The sequence below is a fragment of the Pseudophryne corroboree genome, chromosome 8, assembly GCF_028390025.1.
Source record: "Pseudophryne corroboree isolate aPseCor3 chromosome 8, aPseCor3.hap2, whole genome shotgun sequence".
Taxonomy (NCBI): Eukaryota; Metazoa; Chordata; class Amphibia; order Anura; family Myobatrachidae; genus Pseudophryne; species Pseudophryne corroboree.
The window spans coordinates 176,586,446-176,608,948 of record NC_086451.1 but is presented as its reverse complement, the minus strand read 5'-3'; the positions used below and the strand labels follow the sequence as shown (position 1 = coordinate 176,608,948).

The 22,503-nt window shown below is 45.9% G+C and overlaps 8 non-coding genes across 8 annotated transcripts; all 8 read right to left on the bottom strand.

Moving 5' to 3' along the window:
* Positions 1–1,355: 1,355 nt before the first annotated feature.
* Positions 1,356–1,518, bottom strand: LOC134953262 (U1 spliceosomal RNA). Its single transcript, XR_010185527.1, has one exon. It is a non-coding gene; the product is annotated as a U1 spliceosomal RNA (small nuclear RNA).
* Positions 1,519–1,670: 152 nt separating this feature from the next.
* LOC134951124 (U1 spliceosomal RNA) lies at positions 1,671–1,834 on the bottom strand. Its single transcript, XR_010183921.1, has one exon. It is a non-coding gene; the product is annotated as a U1 spliceosomal RNA (small nuclear RNA).
* A 671-nt stretch (positions 1,835–2,505) lies between these two features.
* LOC134953366 (U1 spliceosomal RNA) lies at positions 2,506–2,668 on the bottom strand. Its single transcript, XR_010185541.1, has one exon. It is a non-coding gene; the product is annotated as a U1 spliceosomal RNA (small nuclear RNA).
* Positions 2,669–2,820: 152 nt separating this feature from the next.
* LOC134951123 (U1 spliceosomal RNA) lies at positions 2,821–2,984 on the bottom strand. The gene has a single exon (XR_010183920.1). It is a non-coding gene; the product is annotated as a U1 spliceosomal RNA (small nuclear RNA).
* Positions 2,985–3,654: 670 nt separating this feature from the next.
* On the bottom strand, positions 3,655–3,817 carry LOC134953122 (U1 spliceosomal RNA). Its single transcript, XR_010185438.1, has one exon. It is a non-coding gene; the product is annotated as a U1 spliceosomal RNA (small nuclear RNA).
* Positions 3,818–3,969: 152 nt separating this feature from the next.
* LOC134951894 (U1 spliceosomal RNA) lies at positions 3,970–4,133 on the bottom strand. The gene has a single exon (XR_010184549.1). It is a non-coding gene; the product is annotated as a U1 spliceosomal RNA (small nuclear RNA).
* A 673-nt stretch (positions 4,134–4,806) lies between these two features.
* LOC134953059 (U1 spliceosomal RNA) lies at positions 4,807–4,969 on the bottom strand. Its single transcript, XR_010185398.1, has one exon. It is a non-coding gene; the product is annotated as a U1 spliceosomal RNA (small nuclear RNA).
* Positions 4,970–5,121: 152 nt separating this feature from the next.
* LOC134950560 (U1 spliceosomal RNA) lies at positions 5,122–5,285 on the bottom strand. The gene has a single exon (XR_010183459.1). It is a non-coding gene; the product is annotated as a U1 spliceosomal RNA (small nuclear RNA).
* Between the last annotated feature and the right edge of the window lie 17,218 nt (positions 5,286–22,503).

Sequence of the window (22,503 nt, the reverse complement as noted above, 5' to 3'; positions counted from 1 at the left end):
TAGGGTAACATAAATCCATGCCATTACTAAAGCAGTTCTTGTGGCGCAGGGGAAACATCAAATGCACTCTATGCAGCTAGTCCCATGTTCGAATCCAACCTGCTCAGCTTAACATCCATATTATTTATTTACTTTTAATGGGATCATTCTATCAATTCATTTTTACCTTTAATTTTTGTTAATATTATTTCTATATTTCATTATTTTAACCCCTGGAATAACTACATTGCTGTTTAAACAACAAAAAGAATTGAAGAAAAAATAAATATTAAACAGACAATTTAAGGATTCGAAGATTTAAATATTTAAAGATTTTAAAATTTAAAACAGGGAGGGGGGGGAGGGAGGGGGGCCTTTTGGGAGAAGGAGGGGAAAAAAATAAAAATAGAAAAAAAAATATATATAGAACCAAGAGAAAGTGTAAAAAGAGGATGGAGGAAGAAATCTGATGTTCATCATTACTAGTGGATTTTACTAAAGAACTTTAAAGGAACACACACAACAGGATTATACAGTTTCATCCTAAGAGGAAAGCTGTTTCCAAAATAGCTACTTCTAATAATTTTGTTTATTTATTAAACATACAATAAATGGATATTCAATAAATAATATATTAGGTAAATCAATAGATAAAATCTTCAGAGACTGCCAATGTTGTTCAGTTCGATGCTCTCATTCAGACCATCAGGTGTAAGGGTACCCAAAGAAAAAATCCAAAATGCCTCCCTTGTCAAGTAAAGGAGATTCAACTGAGGCAGCACAAGGGAACTCTCATCTGGGGACAACAACTGCAGGGAGAACACATATTTTCAGATGAACATGGGAGGGCAGAAGGCTGCCTAATACTGAAGCACCCCCAAACAACAAACCAAATGCAACAACTAGTACAAGCATTCCTGGGGGAAGGCCTGCAGCAGATGGATTTGCATATGGTGATGTCATCCAAGCAGTGGGTCAAAGTTGGCTTCAACCCTCGTCTGCATATGAAAAGAGAAAAGGGGCGTGCAGGGCATGGCGGCCTTTTGCGGCGCTTGGATGACCCCTAGTTCGCATTAAACACCTCCACCCTACTTCGGTGTGGGGCTCATGTTGGCTATGCCCCAGCCCCTGAAGCATTCAAGCTGATTACTTACAGCAGCTGGGCACTGTAATAGCTCCAGAGCTGCTCTGTAAGGCAACTAAAAGGGTGTGGGCCCTGCAGCACTACCTGTAGTTCGCATTGTGCGTTGGACGGCACAAAGTAAGCAGACGGTAGAAGTCAAGATAGTGCGCAAGGGCATAGAAGGGAGTGGCTCAAGAAAAGAGAAGTGTAAACAGACAGCAAACTAGGCTGGAGAGAGACATGAGACAAAGAGATCTGAATTATACGAGAGCCGACCAGGGGAAACACAAATTATGCAGTCAAGTTTCCCACATTTGGGGATATCGCAGGAGCAGCACACCCAGAGTGCAATTGGTGAGCCTTGCCCTGGGAGAAGCACCTTCATGATCATAGTATCTCACCTAGCAGGTAAGTAGGAGTTGGGCTAGAGCTGGGGAGGGTCACTGCTCGGGCACCCCCCTGTCAAGTGAAGGAGATCCAACTAAGGCAACACAAGGGAACTCTCGAAAGAAGAACAAGGCTAGAGGAAGATCTGAGACAAAGAAATCTGACTTTTACCAGAGCTGACCAGAGGAAAGCACAAACACAGTCCCCCACTACCACAAATAATGCTGTCAAGTTTACCACATTTGGGGAAATAACAGGGGTCAGCATACCCAGAATGCAATGAATGAACCTCACCCTGGGAGAACAATCTTCATGACCATAGTATCTCCTATGCAAAATAAGTATGATTTGGGATAGGGCTGGAGAGGGCCGCTGCTCAGGCACATCTCTGTCAAGTAAAGGAGATTCAACTGAGGCAGCACAAGGGAACTCTCATCTGGGGACAACAACTGCAGGAGGTACACATATTTTCAGATGAACATGGGAGGGCAGAAGGCTGCCTAATACTGAAGCACCCCCAAACAACAAACCAAATGCAACAACTAGTGCAAGCATTCCTGGGGGAAGGCCTGCAGCAGATGGATTTGCATATGGTGATGTCATCCAAGCAGTGGGTCAAAGTTGGCTTCAACCCTCGTCTGCATATGAAAAGATAAAATTGGCATGCAGGGCATGGCGGCCTTTTGCGGTGCTTGGATGACCCCTAGTTCGCATTAAACACCTCCACCCTCCTTCGGTGTGGGGCTCATGATGGCTATGCCCCAGCCCCTGAAGCATTCAAGCTGATTTCTTGCAGCAGCTGGGCACTGTAACAGCTCCAGAGCTGCTCTGTAAGGCAAGTAAAAGGGTGTGGGCCCTGCAGCACTACCTGTAGTTTGCATTGTGCGTTGGAAGGCACAAAGTAAGCAGACGGGAGAAGTCAGGACAGTGCGCAAGGGCATAGAAGGGAGCAACTCAAGAAAAGAGAAGTGGAAACAGACTGCAAATTAGGCTGGAGAGAGACCTGAGACAAAGAGATCTGAATTATACGAGAGCCGACCAGGTGAAACACAAATTATGCAGTCAAGTGTCCAACATTTGGGGAAACCGCAGGAGTAGCCCACCCAGAGTGCAATGGGTGAGCCTTGCCCTGGGAGAAGCACCTTCATGATCATAGTATCTCACCTAGCAGGTAAGTAGGAGTTGGGCTAGAGCTGGGGAGGGTCACTGCTCGGGCACCCCCCTGTCAAGTGAAGGAGATCCAACTAAGGCAACACAAGGGAACTCTCGAAAGAAGAACAAGGCTAGAGGAAGATCTGAGACAAAGAAATCTGACTTTTACCAGAGCTGACCAGAGGAAAGCACAAACACAGTCCCCCACTACCACAAATAATGCTGTCAAGTTTACCACATTTGGGGAAATAACAGGGGTCAGCATACCCAGAATGCAATGAATGAACCTCACCCTGGGAGAACAATCTTCATGACCATAGTATCTCCTATGCAAAATAAGTATGATTTGGGATAGGGCTGGAGAGGGCCGCTGCTCAGGCACATCTCTGTCAAGTAAAGGCGATTCAACTGAGGCAGCACAAGGGAACTCTCATCTTGGGACAACAACTGCAGGGAGAACACATATTTTCAGATGAACATGGGAGGGCAGAAGGCTGCCTAATACTGAAGCACCCCCAAACAACAAACCAAATGCAACAACTAGTGCAAGCATTCCTGGGGAAGGCCTGCAGCAGATGGATTTGCATATGGTGATGTCATCCAAGCAGTGGGTCAAAGTTGGCTTCAACCCTCGTCTGCATATGAAAAGAAAAAAGGGATGTGCAGGGAATGGCGGCCTTTTGCGGCGCTTGGATGACCCCTAATTCGCATTAAACATCTCCACCCTCCTTCGGTGTGGGGCTCATGTTGGTTATGCCCCAGCCCCTGAAGCATTCAAGCTGATTTCTTGCAGCAGCTGGGCACTGTAACAGCTCCAGAGCTGCTCTGTAAAGCATGTAAAAGGGTGTGGGCCCTGCAGCACTACCTGTAGTTTGCATTGTGCGTTGGAAGGCACAAAGTAAGCAGACAGGAGAGGTCAGAATAGTGCGCAAGGGCATAGAAGGGAGCGGCTCAAGAAAAGAGAAGTGGAAACAGACTGCAAACTAGGCTGGAAAGAGACCTGAGACAAAGAGATCTGAATTATACGAGAGCCGACCAGGGGAAACACAAATTATGCAGTCAAGTTTCCCACATTTGGGGAAATCACAGGGGCAGCACACCAAGAGTGCAATGGGTGAGCCTTGCCCTGGGAGAAGCACCTACATGATCATAGTATCTCACCTGGCAGGTAAGTAGGAGTTGGGCTAGAGCTGGGTAGGGTCGCTGCTCGGGCACTTCCCTGTCAAGTGAAGGAGATCCAACTGAGTCAGCACAAGGGAACTCTCGAAAGAAGAACAAGGCTAGAGGAAGATCTGAGACAAATAAATCTGACTTTTACCAGAGCTGACCAGAGGAAAGCACAAACACAGTCCCCCACTACCACAAATAATGAAGTCGAGTTTCCCACATTTGGGGAAATCACAGGGGTCAGCATACCCAGAATGCAATGAATGAACCTCACCCTGGGATAACAGTCTTCATTACCATGATATCTCCTATGCAAAATAAGTATGATTTGGGATAGGGCTGGGGAGGGCCGCTGCTCAGGCACATCTCTGTCAAGTAAAGGAGATTCAACTGACGCAGCACAAGGGAACTCTCATCTGGGGACAACAACTGCAGGGAGAACACATATTTTCAGATGAACATGGGAGGGCAGAAGGCTGCCTAATACTGAAGCACCCCCAAACAACAAACCAAATGCAACAACTAGTACAAGCATTCCTGGGGGAAGGTCTGCAGAAGACGGATTTGCATACAGTGATGTCATCCAAGCAGTGGGCACGGTTGGCTGGAACCCTCATCTGCATATGAAAAGAGAAAAGGGGTATGCAGGGAATGGCGGCCTTTTGCGGCGCTTGGATGACCCTTAGTTCGCATTAAACACCCCCACCCTCCTTCGGTGTGGGGCTCATGTTTGCAATGCCCCAGCCCCTGAAGCATTCAAGCTGATTTCTTGCAGCAGCTTGGCACTGTAACAGCTCCAGAGCTGCTCTGTAATGCAAGTAAAAGTTTGTGGGCCCTGCAGCACTACCTGTAGTTTGCATTGTGCATTGGAAGGCACAAAGTAAGCAGACAGGAGGAGAAGTCAGGATAGTGCACAAGGGTATAGAAAGGAGGGGCTCAAAAAAAAAGAAGTGGAAACAGACTGCAAACTAGGCTGGAGAGAGACCTGAGACAAAGAGATCTGAATTATATGAAAGCCGACCAGTGGAAACACAAATTATGCAGTCAAGTTTCCCACAGTTGGGGAAATCACAGGGGCAGCACACCCAGAGTGCAATGGGTGAGCCTTGTCCTGGGAGAAGCACCTTCATGATCATAGTATCTCACCTGGCAAGTAAGTAGGAGTTGGGCTAGAGCTGGGGAGGGTCGCTGCTTGGGCACCCCCCTGTCAAGTAAAGGAGATCCAACTGAGGCAGCACAAGGGAACTCTCGAAAGAAGAACAAGGCTAGAGGAAGATCTGAGACAAAGAAATCTGACTTTTACCAGAGCTGACCAGAGGAAAGCACAAACACAGTCCCCCACTACCACAAATAATGCAGTCAAGTTTCCCACATTTGGGGAAATCACAGGGGTCAGCATACCCAGAATGCAATGAATGAACCTCACCCTGGGAGAACAATCTTCATGACCATGGTATCTCCTATGCAAAATAAGTATGATTTGGGATAGGGCTGGGGAGGGCCGCTGCTCAGGCACATCTCTGTCAAGTAAAGAAGATTCAACTGAGGCAGCACAAGGGAACTCTCATCTGGGGACAACAACTGCAGGGAGAACACATATTTTCAGATGAACATGGGAGGGCAGAAGGCTGCCTAATACTGAAGCACCCCCAAACAACAAACCAAATGCAACAACTAGTGCAAGCATTCCTGGAGGAAGGCCTGCAGCAGATGGATTTGCATATGGTGATGTCATCCAAGCAGTGGGTCAAAGTTGGCTTCAACCCTCGTCTGCATATGAATAGAGAAAAGGGGCGTGCAGGGCATGTCGGCCTTTTGCAGCGCTTGGATGACCCCTAGTTCGCATTAAACACCTCCACGCTCCTTCGGTGTGGGGCTCATGTTGGCTATGCCCCAGCCCCTGAAGCATTCAAGCTGATTTCTTGCAGAAGCTGGGCACTGTAACAGCTCCAGAGCTGCTCTGTATGGCAAGTAAAAGGGTGTGGGCCCTGCAGCACTACCTGTAGTTCGCATTGTGCGTTGGAAGGCACAAAGTAAGCAGATGGGAGAAGTCAGGATAGTGCGCAAGGGCATAGAAGGGAGCGGCTCAAGAAAAGAGAAGTGGAAACAGACAGCAAACTAGGCTGGAGAGCTCTTCTGTCTATATTTTGCAAACCTGCTCTTGTCCTCTCCAGCTGCTCCATGTAGATTTGACGTCTGGAAAGGTGCATAACCCACTGACAAGCAGGCACACTCCTGCATGAGTTTTCTCTCTCACTAGCTGGATGATACACAATCATTTGCATGTGCTCCACCTCCGACACACCACCCACCCAACCACCCAGTGACCAGAGCCACCCACAAGCCAACTGGCTCCGTGATTTAATTTGCACAGTGTAGTCATCCAGGCAGCATGTCCTTCTCAATGGAAGGATCTCTGGTTCCATGGAATCTTCCACATTGGAATGCTGCGGAATAAAAAGGATTTAAATATTCAGCTTGCTAGCATTCAATGTACCTGCGGCTTGGCTTTAGCACATGGGTCTTCATCCTGTGGCCTTCCAGCTGCTGTGAAACTACACATCCCAGCATGCCCTGCCACAGTTTTGCTATTAAGGTATGCTAAAACTGAGGCAGGGCATGCTGGGATGTGTAGTTCCACAGCAGCTGGAGGGTCGCAGGTTGAAGACCCATGTTCTAGCATGCCTGTTCTATGATGCATGTACCGTGATGTCACAATCAGCTTGGAATGGGGTGTCTAGCAGGCATTTGCTGACAGCCACTTGAGGGAGACACACATCAGGAGATGCAGCATATCGGAGGTCTTCGATGCCTTTCCAGCAAATGCACACCACCTGCTGCTGGTCTGGACACAAAACAATGCCCACAATCGAAGTCCCAAAATGCCCAACTACAGGATTCATGTAAGTAGTGAATTTAGGAATGAATTTAGAAGTAGGAAATTAAGTTAGTTCACAAGTACATTCAAATTCAGATCTAAAGTCTAGGTAGGCCTCACGTCCTGGCAGCCCCCAGCACTTAAAAATGCCTTGATTAGAGGTAGAGAATTAAATGTAGATAAAAAGTAGACACAAAATAAGACTCCACAGAGCAGTTATCAGGTGTCTTTATCAATTGTTGCATTTAAAAAATCAAGCAATTAGGGAACACAATGTTGCAACAATGTAACCCTATTTGCAAAATAGTACTAAATAAGTTTGTCGATGTAAGACATTTGCAAAGGCGCATCCAAAACACGCTGGAAAATGCAACTGAATCTGTTTTTGGAGGCTAGAATAGGAAATGTGCATCGGTCCTACCAGTACTGAAAGCTCTTCTACCATCTCCCTTTTCTGAAAAGCCATTTAATATATGGTTCCCAGATAGGGGACATATCAGATATTGCCTTTCAAAAGCAGCAAATATCATACCACTTCTATTGCCATCAAAGATAAACATTGATTGTTTTCAGATATTGGATTGAAAAAGCAGTCTTTATTGACATAAAGAAGCAAAAAAACATACATAAACATTACACACATAAGTACTGTGTTGCAGCACAGATAAAACACAATACAAATGCTGTCGGTATAGTACAGTTCAAGAACTACAGCACAGGCCAGCCTACACTATAAATCATGAACTGCACTATACATTTAAACAATACAATAATACAACAGTTAATAAGGCTATGGGTGTGGAGTGTAAGAGGGTGAGGGAATCACAAGCCCGAAGCTTTATTGAAAGACAGACACATATAAAGGGAGGATTAATAAATACAAAGATATCCTTTACTATAGAATGTAGTCCAATCCGGTCTTTCAACTCTTCCACAACTTAAAAACGGATAGTGTTCCCAAGCCTTCCATCCTGGAATATCTTCAGTCTCTCGCCAATGAAGAAAACAATCCCTCCAGCAGACTCTTTAACCACGATACATGATCACAGCCAAAAGGGCGAGAAGCAACTACACTTGCGTTTAACCAAAATAGCTAAAACTTAGTGGAGGAAAGTGCAGTGCACCAAAACATAAGCTGACACAATCATGGAGAATGCGCCAGCATATATGCTCTTCTATCTATATTTTGCAAACCTGCTCTTGTACCCTCCAGCTGCTCCATGTAGATTTGACGTCTGGCAAGGTGCATAACCCACTGACAAGCAGGCACACTCCTGCATGAGTTTTCACTCTCTCTAGCTGGATGATACACATTCATTTGCATGTGCTCCACCTCCGACACACCGCCCACCCAACCACCCAGTCACCAGAGCCACCCACAAGCCAACTGGCTCCGTGACTTAATTTGCACAGTGCAGTCATCCAGGCAGCATGTCCTTCTCAATGGAATAATCTCTGGTTCCATGGAATCTTCCGCATTGGAATGCTGCGGAACAAAAAGGATTTAAACATTCAGCTTGCTAGCATTCAATGTACCTGCGGCTTGGCTCTAGCACATGGGTCTTCATCCTGTGGCCCTCCAGCTGCTGTGAAACTACACATCCCAGCATGCCCTGCCACAGTTTTGCTATTAAGGTATGCTAAAACTGAGGCAGGGCATGCTGGGATGTGTAGTTCCACAGCAGCTGGAGGGTCGCAGGTTGAAGACCCATGTTCTAGCATGCCTGTTCTATGATGCATGTTCCGTGATGTCACAATCAGCTTGGAATGGGGTATCTAGCAGGCATTTGCTGACAGCCACTTGAGGTAGACACACATCAGGAGATGCAGCATATCGGAGGTCTTCGATGCCTTTCCAGCAAATGCACACCACCTGCTGCTGGTCTGGACACAAAACAATGCCCACAATCGAAGTCCCAAAATGCCCAACTACAGGATTCATGTAAGTAGTGAATTTAGGAATGAATTTAGAAGTAGGAAATTAAGTTAGTTCACAAGTGCATTCAAATTCAGATCTAAAGTCTAGGTAGGCCTCACGTCCTGGCAGCCCCCAGCATTTAAAAATCCCTTGATTAGAGGTAGGGAATTAAATGTAGATAAGAAGTAGACGCAAAATAAGACTCCACAGAGCAGTTATCAGGTGTCTTTATCAATTGTTGCATTTAAAAAATCAAGCAATTAGGGAACACAATGTTGCAACAATGTAACCCTATTTGCAAAATAGTACTAAATAAGTTTGTCGATGTAAGACATTTGCAAAGGCGCATTTAAAACACACTGGAAAATGCAACTGAATCTGTTTTTGGAGGCTAGAATAGGAAATGTGCATCGGTCAAACAAGTACTGAAAGCTCTTCTACCATCTTCCTTTTCTGAAAAGCCATTTAATATATGGTTCCCAGATAGGGGACATATCAGATATTGCCTTTCAAAAGCAGCAAATATCATACCACTTCTATTGCCATCAAAGATAAACATTGATTGTTTTCAGATATTGGATTGAAAAAGCAGTCTTTATTGACATAAAGAAGCAAAAAAACATACATAAACATTACACACATAAGTACTGTGTTGCAGCACAGCCAAAACACAATACAAATGCTGTCGGTATAGTACAGTTCAAGAACTACAGCACAGGCCAGCCTACACTATAAATCATGAACTGCACTATACATTTAAACTATACAATAATACAACAGTTAATAAGGCTATGTGTGTGGAGTGTAAGAGGGTGAGGGAATCACAAGACCGAAGCTTTATTGTAACACAGACACATATAAGGGGAGGGGCAATAAATAGAAAGGTATCCTTTACTATAGAATGTAGTCCAATCCGACCTCTGTGCTCTTCCACAACTGAAAAACGGATAGTGTTCCCAAGCCTTCCATCCTGGAATATCTTTGGTCTTTCGCCAATGAAGAAAACAATCCCTCCCTCCAGCAGACCCTTCAACCACGATACAAGATCACAGCCAAAAGGCCGAGAAGCAACTACACTTGAGCTTAACAAAAATGGCTAAAACTTAGTGGAGGAAAGTGCAGTGCACCAAAACATAAGCTGACACAATCATGGAGAATGTGCCAGCATATATGCTCTTCTATCTATATTTTGCAAACCTGCTCTTGTCCCCTCCAGCTGCTCTATGTAGATTTGAAGTCTGGCAAGGTGCATAACCCACTGACAAGCAGGCACACTCCTGCATGAGTTTTCTCTCTCACTAGCTGGATGATACACAATCATTTGCATGTGCTCCACCTCCGACACACCACCCACCCAACCACCCAGTCACCAGAGCCACCCACAAACCAACTAGCTCCGTGATTTAATTTGCACAGTGTAGTCATCCAGGCAGCATGTCCTTCTCAATGGAAGGATCTCTGGTTCCATGGAATCTTCCACATTGGAATGCTGCGGAACAAAAAGGATTTAAATATTCAGCTTGCTAGCATTCAATGTACCTGCGGCTTGGCTCTAGCACATGGGTCTTCATCCTGTGGCCCTCCAGCTGCTGTGAAACTACACATCCCAGCATGCCCTGCCACAGTTTTGCTATTAAGGTATGCTAAAACTGAGGCAGGGCATGCTGGGATGTGTAGTTCCACAGCAGCTGGAGGGTCGCAGGTTGAAGACCCATGTTCTAGCATGCCTGTTCTATGATGCATGTACCGTGATGTCACAATCAGCTTGGAATGGGGTGTCTAGCAGGCATTTGCTGACAGCCACTTGAGGGAGACACACATCAGGAGATGCAGCATATCGGAGGTCTTCGATGCCTTTCCAGCAAATGCACACCACCTGCTGCTGGTCTGGACACAAAACAATGCCCACAATCGAAGTCCCAAAATGCCCAACTACAGGATTCATGTAAGTAGTGAATTTAGGAATGAATTTAGAAGTAGGAAATTAAGTTAGTTCACAAGTACATTCAAATTCAGATCTAAAGTCTAGGTAGGCCTCACGTCCTGGCAGTTCCCAGCACTTAAAAATGCCTTGATTAGAGGTAGAGAATTAAATGTAGATAAAAAGTAGACACAAAATAAGACTCCACAGAGCAGTTATCAGGTGTCTTTATCAATTGTTGCATTTAAAAAATCAAGCAATTAGGGAACACAATGTTGCAACAATGTAACCCTATTTGCAAAATAGTACTAAATAAGTTTGTCGATGTAAGACATTTGCAAAGGCGCATCCAGAACACGCTGGAAAATGCAACTGAATCTGTTTTTGGAGGCTAGAATAGGAAATGTGCATCGGTCCTACCAGTACTGAAAGCTCTTCTACCATCTCCCTTTTCTGAAAAGCCATTTAATATATGGTTCCCAGATAGGGGACATATCAGATATTGCCTTTCAAAAGCAGCAAATATCATACCACTTCTATTGCCATCAAAGATAAACATTGATTGTTTTCAGATATTGGATTGAAAAAGCAGTCTTTATTGACATAAAGAAGCAAAAAAACATACATAAACATTACACACATAAGTACTGTGTTGCAGCACAGATAAAACACAATACAAATGCTGTCGGTATAGTACAGTTCAAGAACTACAGCACAGGCCAGCCTACACTATAAATCATGAACTGCACTATACATTTAAACAATACAATAATACAACAGTTAATAAGGCTATGGGTGTGGAGTGTAAGAGGGTGAGGGAATCACAAGCCCGAAGCTTTATTGAAAGACAGACACATATAAAGGGAGGATTAATAAATACAAAGATATCCTTTACTATAGAATGTAGTCCAATCCGGTCTTTCAACTCTTCCACAACTTAAAAACGGATAGTGTTCCCAAGCCTTCCATCCTGGAATATCTTCAGTCTCTCGCCAATGAAGAAAACAATCCCTCCAGCAGACTCTTTAACCACGATACAAGATCACAGCCAAAAGGGCGAGAAGCAACTACACTTGCGTTTAACCAAAATAGCTAAAACTTAATGGAGGAAAGTGCAGTGCACCAAAACATAAGCTGACACAATCATGGAGAATGCGCCAGCATATATGCTCTTCTATCTATATTTTGCAAACCTGCTCTTGTCCCCTCCAGCTGCTCCATGTAGATTTGACGTCTGGCAAGGTGCATAACCCACTGACAAGCAGGCACACTCCTGCATGAGTTTTCACTCTCACTAGCTGGATGATACACATTCATTTGCATGTGCTCCACCTCCGACACACCGCCCACCCAACCACCCAGTCACCAGAGCCACCCACAAGCCAACTGGCTCCGTGACTTAATTTGCACAGTGCAGTCATCCAGGCAGCATGTCCTTCTCAATGGAATAATCTCTGGTTCCATGGAATCTTCCGCATTGGAATGCTGCGGAACAAAAAGGATTTAAACATTCAGCTTGCTAGCATTCAATGTACCTGCGGCTTGGCTCTAGCACATGGGTCTTCATCCTGTGGCCCTCCAGCTGCTGTGAAACTACACATCCCAGCATGCCCTGCCACAGTTTTGCTATTAAGGTATGCTAAAACTGAGGCAGGGCATGCTGGTATATGTAGTTCCACAGCAGCTGGAGGGTCGCAGGTTGAAGACCCATATTCTAGCATGCCTGTTCTATGATGCATGTTCCGTGATGTCACAATCAGCTTGGAATGGGGTGTCTAGCATGCATTTGCTGACAGCCACTTGAGGGAGACACACATCAGGAGATGCAGCATATCGGAGGTCTTCGATGCCTTTCCAGCAAAATGCACACCACCAGCTGCTGGTCTGGACACAAAACAATGCCCACAATTGAAGGCTCAAAATGCCCAACTACAGGATTAATATAAGTAGTGAATTTAGGAATGAATTTAGAAGTAGGAAATTAAGTTAGTTCACAAGTACATTCAAATTCAGATCTAAAGTCTAGGTAGGCCTCACGTCCTGGCAGCCCCCAGCATTTAAAAATGCCTTGATTAGAGGTAGGGAATTAAATGTAGATAAGAAGTAGACACAAAATAAGACTCCACAGAGCAATTATCAGGTGTCTTTATCAATTGTTGCATTTAAAAAAATCAAGCAATTAGGGAACACAATGTTGCGACAATGTAACCCTATTTGCAAAATAGTACTAAATAAGTTTGTCGATGTAAGACATTTGCAAAGGCGCAAACAAAACACGCTGGAAAATGCAACTGAATCTGTTTTTGGAGGTTAGAATAGATGCAGGATCAAGTAGCTCAATGGGTAGGGTATTTGATTAGAATTCAACAGGTTATAGGTTTGAATCCTGGGTATGATAGTTTGAGGTGTTATTTAATAAAGTATGTTTATATACTAGTCACACATGGCTTACTTGTACAAATGGCATGTCACCAGTTAGTGCTGACTGCTAATATGCCATTTGCACAAACACGCCATGTGTGACTGTATATGCATTTAAGGAGGGCACCCCGGCAATACCACAAACCATTGAGTGTCAAGTATACTAGATATATCTTCATATCTCATGTGCTTTCTCTGAGACCAATCTTGTTATGCCCCTTCCCCACAAGGCATGCGCCTTTTGTCTATATTGCAAAAATGGGGAGGGGGGGGGGCATATAATTATCTGTCACAGGGCACCAAAAAGTCTAGTTATGGCTCTGGTATGCATTATGTAATCTGGCAGACCATATCTCCAACACTGGCTGGTTGGAATAGAAATCCGGTTATCTATGTGAGCAAATGACCATCAACGATTTACTCTCAAACACTAGAAAATGGACAAAAATGGTCCCCTAAACAAATTGGTTAAATTTTGGGTTTAACCAATTTGTGTAATGACCATTTTTGACCACTTTTCTAGTGTTTGGGAGCAAATGGTTAATTGACATTTGCTCCTATACATTACCAGATTTTCATTCCATCCATCCAGACTGGATAGATAGCCTGACAGATAATTGTGTAGTGTACGCCCAGGATAACTGTCAGTTGTGCTTTCTTTTATGACGGCACATAAATGGGTGGGCAGATCCAGAGCAAGCACTGCCCACTCATGCATAGTTGTCAACTGATGTAAAGTTCCAGGGGGCAATCTCAGTTATAAAGAAAAGTATCTGGAAATTGTCCCTAGTTTAAAAAAAAAATAAAAAAAAATTGATCAACTCCATTTATTTAGTATGATATCCCAGGTGATAGGATGCCGGCAGTCAGAACAACATACTTTATTAAATAACACATCTCAAACTACCATACCCAGGATTCAAACCTATAACCTGTTGAATTCTAATCAAACACCCTACCTATTGAGCTATTTGATCCTGCATAAAAATTGTGAACATTATATGAAGCTATTGGTACTTTGAAAAAAAAAGTATCAGCATTACAACGCAGCAGATCCATGCAGTTTGCAGCCACACACTACATGTATCTGCTCAGCCACAATGCTGATTATTTCTTCACAAAGTACAAGGTGAGCTCCAAACAGAATTCTCTAGCTTAGAATTATGCCAAACCTAGAAGTCGGGCCCCCCACCCTGGGATCCCCCAGAGGGAGGCCTGCACCGTCATGCGGCAGGCTTGTCCGTTTTGGAAGCAGGCTGATGGGCAGCCCAGGCTTGCTTCAGTCTGGGCTTGGCAGGTCTGGAAGCATGAGCTTGCTTTGGGTATGCCTGACCTTGGGTACGCTTTACCTTGAGGATGAAAGGGCCAAGGGAAAGTACTTTTAGCCTTCTGCGTGGTAGAAGTCATACTAGGTAGGCAAGCTGTTTTAGCGGTAGCCAGATCAGCTACAATCTTATTGAGGTCTTCTCCAAAGAGAGTGTCTCCCTTGAAAGGAAGCACCTCCAGGGTTTTCTTGGAATCCATATCCACCGACCAGGATCTCAACCAGCTGTATAAAGTATTACCTTGGAACTGGCTCTCCACTCCCCATTATCTGGTTATCATGGCTTCCTCCGCCAGTGTCCAGACTCGCTTGCTGAAGCTCGGCCACTTCTTCCTAGCAGCAGGCTCCTGGATCACTGGGCAGCAGAGGTGCTTGGGAGCCGGAAGGGGGCGGAGCAATCAGGCAGGCAGTTGCAGTGCTGCCCAGCTATCTGTGGTGTGAGAAGAAGCAGGGGCACCCCACCGCTGGCAGTGCTGCAGCTAGCGGTGGTGGCAGCGGCGAGGCTGCTGGGCTGGGTCTTTAAAAAGGTGGAAAGAAGGGTGTTACGGCATGGAATGTACAAACTGCGAGACCCTGCTGGTAGCGCCTTTGTCTATTTAGTAGGAAGGGCACGTAACAGCCGGAGGGCAATGGAGGAAGCCCCTTTAGGGCTGGAGCCCGGCGGCAACTGACTCCGTTGTCTCTGGCAGTTCCGCCCCTGGACTAGAGGAATGGTCAAGAACATGGCAACATTTAATGCCAAAAAATGCAAAATCATACACGTCTCAAAAATACAAAGGCTAACTATAATATTAAGGGCATTATAATGGCAAGAGGAAAGCTATCTAAGTATTACTATTTCAGGTGAGCAATGTAACAAAGCAATAGGAAAGGCAAGTCAGATGCTTGTTTGCATAGGTAAAGAACCAGTAGCAGAAAAAAGTAATACAGGTTGAGTATCCCATATCCAAATATTCCGAAATACGGAATATTCCGAAATACGGACTTTTTTGAGTGAGACTGAGATAGTGAAACCTTTGTTTTTTGATGGCTCAGTGTACACAAACTTTGTTTAATACTCAAAGTTATTAAAAATATTGTATTAAATGAACTTCAGACTGTGTGTATAAGGTGTATATGACACATAAATGAATTCTGTGAATGTACACACACTTTGTTTAATGCACAAAGTTATAAAAAATATTGGCTAAAATGACCTTCAGGCTGTGTGTATATGGTATATATGAAACATAAATGCATTCTGTGCTTAGATTTAGGTCCCATCACCATAATATCTCGTTATGGTATGCAATTATTCCAAAATACAGAAAAATCCGATATCCTAATGACGCGGTTGTTGTTTTTGGGAGTGATACTGGACACAGAAGAGGTTTTCTTCTAGTGGAATGGCTCTGGAGATCCAGAGTCTGGTCAAACAAATTCTGAAACCAGCAAGAGTGTTAATCCATCAATGCATTCGGTTGCTGGGGAAGATGGTTGCGGCCTACGAGGCCATTCAGTTTGGCAGGCTCCATGCCAGAGTGTTCCTGTCACAACTGAGGGCCTGAGCTGACGGGAGGCAGCCTCAGTTGTAGGGGCTGAGATGTACCGGAACCTGGGAGGTTGTATCAGACCCCTGGACATGTAAGTAACATGAATAATAACTGCCCGAAGGCGTGACCACGACAACTTAGATAAAAGTCAATGATGTTTATTATGACAACTCCGCATCACAGCAGCAATAAAAGAAAACGTAAAAGTCAGCAAAGAATAAATACAGTTCCTGAGTACTACAGCATGGCAGGAGCCACAGGGCACTGGTAGTGTGAGATAGTTCTTATGATCTTCTAGATGGAAAGTCCTTACCAGGCCCGGCTGTAGCAATGGAGATAACCCAGGATTGTACCAGCTGGTGTTCCAGGAAGAGCTGGGTTGCTGAAGGTAAAACAGCTGCTGTGGATACTGGCTGGAACCAGACTGTTGTTAGCACGGAGTGGATACTGGCTGGAACCAGTTAAATAATAAATGAACTTTGGGAGCGATGAAATGTGAACTGAAATGTAGAACTTGAGAGCGGAGAAATAATAATTCCGGTGGAGAGTGGTAAAGTGTAGAAAGGACACCGGCCCTTTAAGGGAAGCTGTACTCTGCTGGAAGCTGAGGCTGGAAGCAGGTAGTGTTGTAGCTGGAAACAGATGAATCCACAATGGATTGGAGAGTCAGGCTACACCGCAGGTGGAATGCTGGTGCGGGTCTCTATGGTGGAAGTCTTGAGACAGGAGCTGGAACCTGGAAGACAATCATAGAAGAGAGACAAACAGGAACTAGGTTTGACAACCAAAGCACTGACGTCTTCCTTGCTCAGGTACAGCTTACTTATACCTGCAGCAAGGAAGGGGTTGGCTAGGCAATTATGCAAATCAACAACACAGACAGCAGATTGGTGGAAATGATCAGATGACAGAATCCAAGATGGCTGCGCCCATGCAGACACTTGGAGGGAAGTTTGGTTTGTAATCCATGTGGTCTGGGAAACAGTAATGGCGGCGCCGGCCACCGGAGACAGGAGACGCCAGGCTGATAGATGCACATTTAACCACGCGGGCACAGCGGAGGCCGCGGCTGATGAAAAGACCACTCTGCATGTGGAAACTCAGGAACAGCGGAATCCGGTCCTGGAACGCTGAGCCCGCCTTAGGAGGCATCTGAAGGGTAAGTAATGGCGTCCAGATACCCGGATCGTGACAGCACCCCCCCCTTTAGGAGTGGCCCCAGGACACTTCTTAGGCTTTAAAGGAAACTTTGCGTGGAAATTTCGGACCAAGGCAGGAGCATGGACGTCAGAGGCATTGGTCCAAGAGCGTTCTTCAGGACCATAGCCCTTCCAGTCAATGAGATACTGAAGTTGACCGTAACGGTGACGTGAGTCCAGGATCTTGGCCACTTCATACTCAACGCCTCGTTGAGTTTGGACTTTCGGAGTTGGTGGAAGTGAGGAATGAAACCGATTCAAGATTAGCGGTTTCAACAGGGAAACATGGAATGTCCTGGGTATTTTTAAGAAGGGAGGTAACTGGAGTCTGTAAGCAACAGGATTGATGACTTGATCAATTTTAAAAGGACCGATGTAGCGAGGTGCAAACTTCATACTGGGAACTCTTAACCTCAAATTCTTCGTGGATAACCATACCCGATCACCCACCTTGAGAGCAGGAACTGCTCGACGCTTCTTATCCGCAAACTTCTTGTACCTGAACGATGCCTTGAGCAGAGCTGATCGTACGCTCTTCCAGATATTGGCAAACTGATGCAAGGTGATATCCACTGCGGGAACAGAAGTTGCTGGAAGCGGTTGGAACTCAGGGACTTTAGGGTGGAATCCAAAGTTGGTGAAGAATGGTGTTGAGGAAGATGAAGAATGATACTGGTTGTTATGACAGAACTCGGCCCAGGGAAGTAATTGAACCCAGTCATCTTGAGAGGAGGACACATAGATGCGGAGGAAGGCCTCCAAGTCCTGATTCACCCTCTCAGTTTGACCATTGGTCTGAGGATGGTAAGCCGTGGAAAACTTTAACTTGACTTGGAGGACTTGACATAAACTTCGCCAGAATTTGGCTGTGAATTGAACTCCTCGATCTGAGATAATTTCTTCTGGAAGACCGTGGAGTCGGAAGATCTCTTGTATGAATACTTGAGCCAACTTGGAAGCTGACGGAAGACCGGTGAGAGGAATGAAGTGTGCCATCTTGGTGAACCGGTCAACTACCACCCAGATGGTATTGAACTTGTTGCACATGGGCAAATCTGTAATAAAATCCATCGACAAATGGGTCCATGGTCGACGGGGAACAGATAGTGGAACCAGTTGCCCCGCAGGCGACTGGCGGGATACTTTATGTTGAGCACACTTTGGGCAAGATGCAATAAACTCCAAAACGTCCTTTTTCAGCGTTGGCCACCAATAGGACCTAGAGATAAACTCCAGGGTTTTTTGGATACCTGTATGTCCGGCAAAACGGGAAGCATGGGCCCAATGCATGAGCTTCTTCCTTAGTGTCGGCTTCACAAAACTTTTCCCTGATGGGGGCGTAGAGTCCATCCCTACCGTGGAGAATGCCAACGGATTTATAATAGGATGCTTGTCTGAAGACTCTGACTCATTTTCTTGCTCCCATGAGCGGGAAAGGGCATCGGCCTTGCGATTCTGAGAGCCCGGACAGAACTGGAGTTTAAAGTCGAACCTGGAAAAGAAAAGTGCCCATCTGGCCTGACGAGGGTTGAGACATTGTGCGCCTTTTAGATATAGAAGGTTCTTGTGGTCTGTAAGGATGGTGATTGAATGAGAAGCTCCCTCCAACAGATATCTCCACTCCACTAGAGCGAGCTTGATGGCTAGCAACTCCTGGTCGCCAATGGCATAGTTGCGCTCCGCTGGGGAGAACTTCCGTGAGAAGAAACTGCAAGGATGTAAATGACCATCTTTAGCCCTCTGAGATAACACCGCTCCTACTCCAACGGAGGAGGCATCCACCTCTAAGATGAAAGGAGAGTCGATGTCAGGCTGTTTCAGGACAGGTGCAGAGATGAACCTCTGTTTTAAAAGATGAAAAGCTTGCATGGCTTCTTCAGACCACTTGGACGGGTTAGCACCCTTCTTGGTGAAAGCAGTAATAGGCGCCACAATGGTGGAAAAGTCTCGTATAAACTTTCGGTAATAATTGGCGAACCCTAAGAACCTCTGGACCCCTTTGAGGGTTAAGGGTACCGGCCAATTCTGGATTGCTTGTAGTTTCTCAGGATCCATCTCTAGTCCGGAACCGGACACAATGTACCCTAGAAACGGAATGGACTTGACTTCAAAGACGCATTTCTCTAATTTGCAGTAGAGATGATTGACACGGAGACGGGACAGAACCTCCTTTACCCAGAAACGATGTTCCTCTAAATCGTTGGCAAAAATGAGGATATCATCTAGATAGACCACGACATGACGGTATAGAATGTCTCTGAAGATCTCATTGACGAAATGCTGGAAGACAGCTGGAGCATTGCTCAATCCGAAGGGCATGACGAGGTACTCATAATGTCCGTCACGGGTGTTAAATGCGGTCTTCCACTCGTCACCCTCACGGATCCGGATGAGATTGTATGCACCTCTCAGGTCCAGCTTTGTAAAGATGGTAGCTCCGCTAACTCTGTCAAAGAGCTCAGTAATCAGGGGTAAAGGATAGCGGTTCTTGATGGTAATGTCGTTCAAACCTCTGTAGTCGATGCACGGCCGCAGACCACCATCTTTCTTCTTTACAAAAAAGAAGCCTGCGCCGGCTGGAGAAGAAGAAGGTTGAATGAACCCCTTTGCTAGGTTCTCTTTAATGTATTCCTCCATAGAATGTGTCTCGGGGAGAGACAACGGATAAGTTCGGCCTCGAGGTGGAACCTTCCCTGGAACGAGATCAATCGGGCAGTCCCATTCTCTATGAGGAGGAAGGATATCAGCAGAAGCTTTACTGAACACGTCCGTGAAATCTTGATATGGAGGAGGTGGAACATCAGACGACCTGGGGGAGGAAGAACAGACAGGCAACACTTTAAACAAACATGTCTTAGTACAGGAGGAACCCCATGCCAGGATTTGCGTAGTCGTCCAATCAATTGTAGGATTGTGAAGACGGAGCCATGGAAGGCCCAGGACCACAGGATGTGTGGCTCTTGGAATCACTAAAAATGAAATAAGTTCGGAATGAAGAACTCCCACTCTCAGACGAACTGGTAGAGTCCTTAGAGAAATAACTGTATCAAAAATTTTACTGCCATCCACAGCAGTTAAGGAAAAGGACGAAGGAAGTCTCTCGGTGGGTAGGGACCACCGTTTAACATAGGCTTCAGTAATAAAGTTCCCAGCTGCTCCGGAATCCAGGAGGGCAATGACGTTCTGATAACGTTGAGCAACTTGAAGCGAGACTGGGAGGTTACAATCTTGAGGAGATGGAGAGGAGATCATTACTCCTAGCCGGCCCTCTCCTTGGCGAGCTAGGATTTGGAGTTTCCCGGACGTTTGGGACAGGCATTAATGGTGTGAGACGGAGCTGCACAATACAGACAGAGAAACTCGGAGAGACGTCTTCGGCGCTCAGCAGGAGTTAAACGGGAACGGCCAATTTGCATGGGTTCATCTGTAGTTGGTGACAGTTGGCGAGGAGGAGGAGTAGAAGATTTTGGAGCAGATGATCTTCCACGCTCAGTTGCTCTCTCTCTGAAACGTAAGTCAACTTTCGTACAAAGTGAGATTAGCTCATCTAACTTGGAGGGTAAGTCTCTGGTAGCTAACTCATCTTTAATACGCTCAGATAAACCATGCCAGAATGCAGCATACAGGGCCTCGTCGTTCCATGCCAGTTCGGATGCCAGGATCTGGAACTGTATAAGATATTGTCCTACAGTACGTGATTCCTGGCGTAAACGGAGAATCTCAGACGAAGCTGAAGTTACCCTGCCTGGCTCGTCGAAGATGCGCCTGAATGTTGACACAAATGCAGTGTAAGAAGATAGCAGGGTGTCGGACCTCTCCCATAACGGTGATGCCCAATCAAGGGCTGAGCCACTGAGAAGAGAAATAATGTAGGCAATTTTTGTACGGTCACTGGGAAAATTGCCAGGTTGTAGCTCAAACTGAATCTCACACTGGTTGAGAAATCCCCTGCAGAATCTTGGAGATCCGTCAAATTTTGCTGGCGTTGGAAGATGAAGACGTGGAGCAGAAATGGGTAAGGTGGGTGGGGTTATAGCTGGAGTCACTGTGGTTGACGCACCAGACGCGCCTGATCCACGGAGAGTTGTCTGAATCCCATCCAGCCGAGTAGAGAGATCCTGGAGACAGCGGATGATGTGGCCCTGTGCAGCCTCCTGATGTTCTAGTCGGGCTGCCAGTTCTTGCATCGGCCTGGCCGTTTGATCCTGGTCTCCGGCTGGATTCATTAGGTCAGTGCTTACTGTCACAACTGAGGGCCTGAGCTGACGGGAGGCAGCCTCAGTTGTAGGGGCTGAGATGTACCGGAACCTGGGAGGTTGTATCAGACCCCTGGACATGTAAGTAACATGAATAATAACTGCCCGAAGGCGTGACCACGACAACTTAGATAAAAGTCAATGATGTTTATTATGACAACTCCGCATCACAGCAGCAATAAAAGAAAACGTAAAAGTCAGCAAAGAATAAATACAGTTCCTGAGTACTACAGCATGGCAGGAGCCACAGGGCACTGGTAGTGTGAGATAGTTCTTATGATCTTCTAGATGGAAAGTCCTTACCAGGCCCGGCTGTAGCAATGGAGATAACCCAGGATTGTACCAGCTGGTGTTCCAGGAAGAGCTGGGTTGCTGAAGGTAAAACAGCTGCTGTGGATACTGGCTGGAACCAGACTGTTGTTAGCACGGAGTGGATACTGGCTGGAACCAGTTAAATAATAAATGAACTTTGGGAGCGATGAAATGTGAACTGAAATGTAGAACTTGAGAGCGGAGAAATAATAATTCCGGTGGAGAGTGGTAAAGTGTAGAAAGGACACCGGCCCTTTAAGGGAAGCTGTACTCTGCTGGAAGCTGAGGCTGGAAGCAGGTAGTGTTGTAGCTGGAAACAGATGAATCCACAATGGATTGGAGAGTCAGGCTACACCGCAGGTGGAATGCTGGTGCGGGTCTCTATGGTGGAAGTCTTGAGACAGGAGCTGGAACCTGGAAGACAATCATAGAAGAGAGACAAACAGGAACTAGGTTTGACAACCAAAGCACTGACGTCTTCCTTGCTCAGGTACAGCTTACTTATACCTGCAGCAAGGAAGGGGTTGGCTAGGCAATTATGCAAATCAACAACACAGACAGCAGATTGGTGGAAATGATCAGATGACAGAATCCAAGATGGCTGCGCCCATGCAGACACTTGGAGGGAAGTTTGGTTTGTAATCCATGTGGTCTGGGAAACAGTAATGGCGGCGCCGGCCACCGGAGACAGGAGACGCCAGGCTGATAGATGCACATTTAACCACGCGGGCACAGCGGAGGCCGCGGCTGATGAAAAGACCACTCTGCATGTGGAAACTCAGGAACAGCGGAATCCGGTCCTGGAACGCTGAGCCCGCCTTAGGAGGCATCTGAAGGGTAAGTAATGGCGTCCAGATACCCGGATCGTGACAGTTCCAGTGGGACCTGTTGGACAAGTGGTCCGGATCCCACCTACACATGCACCGGAGGATAA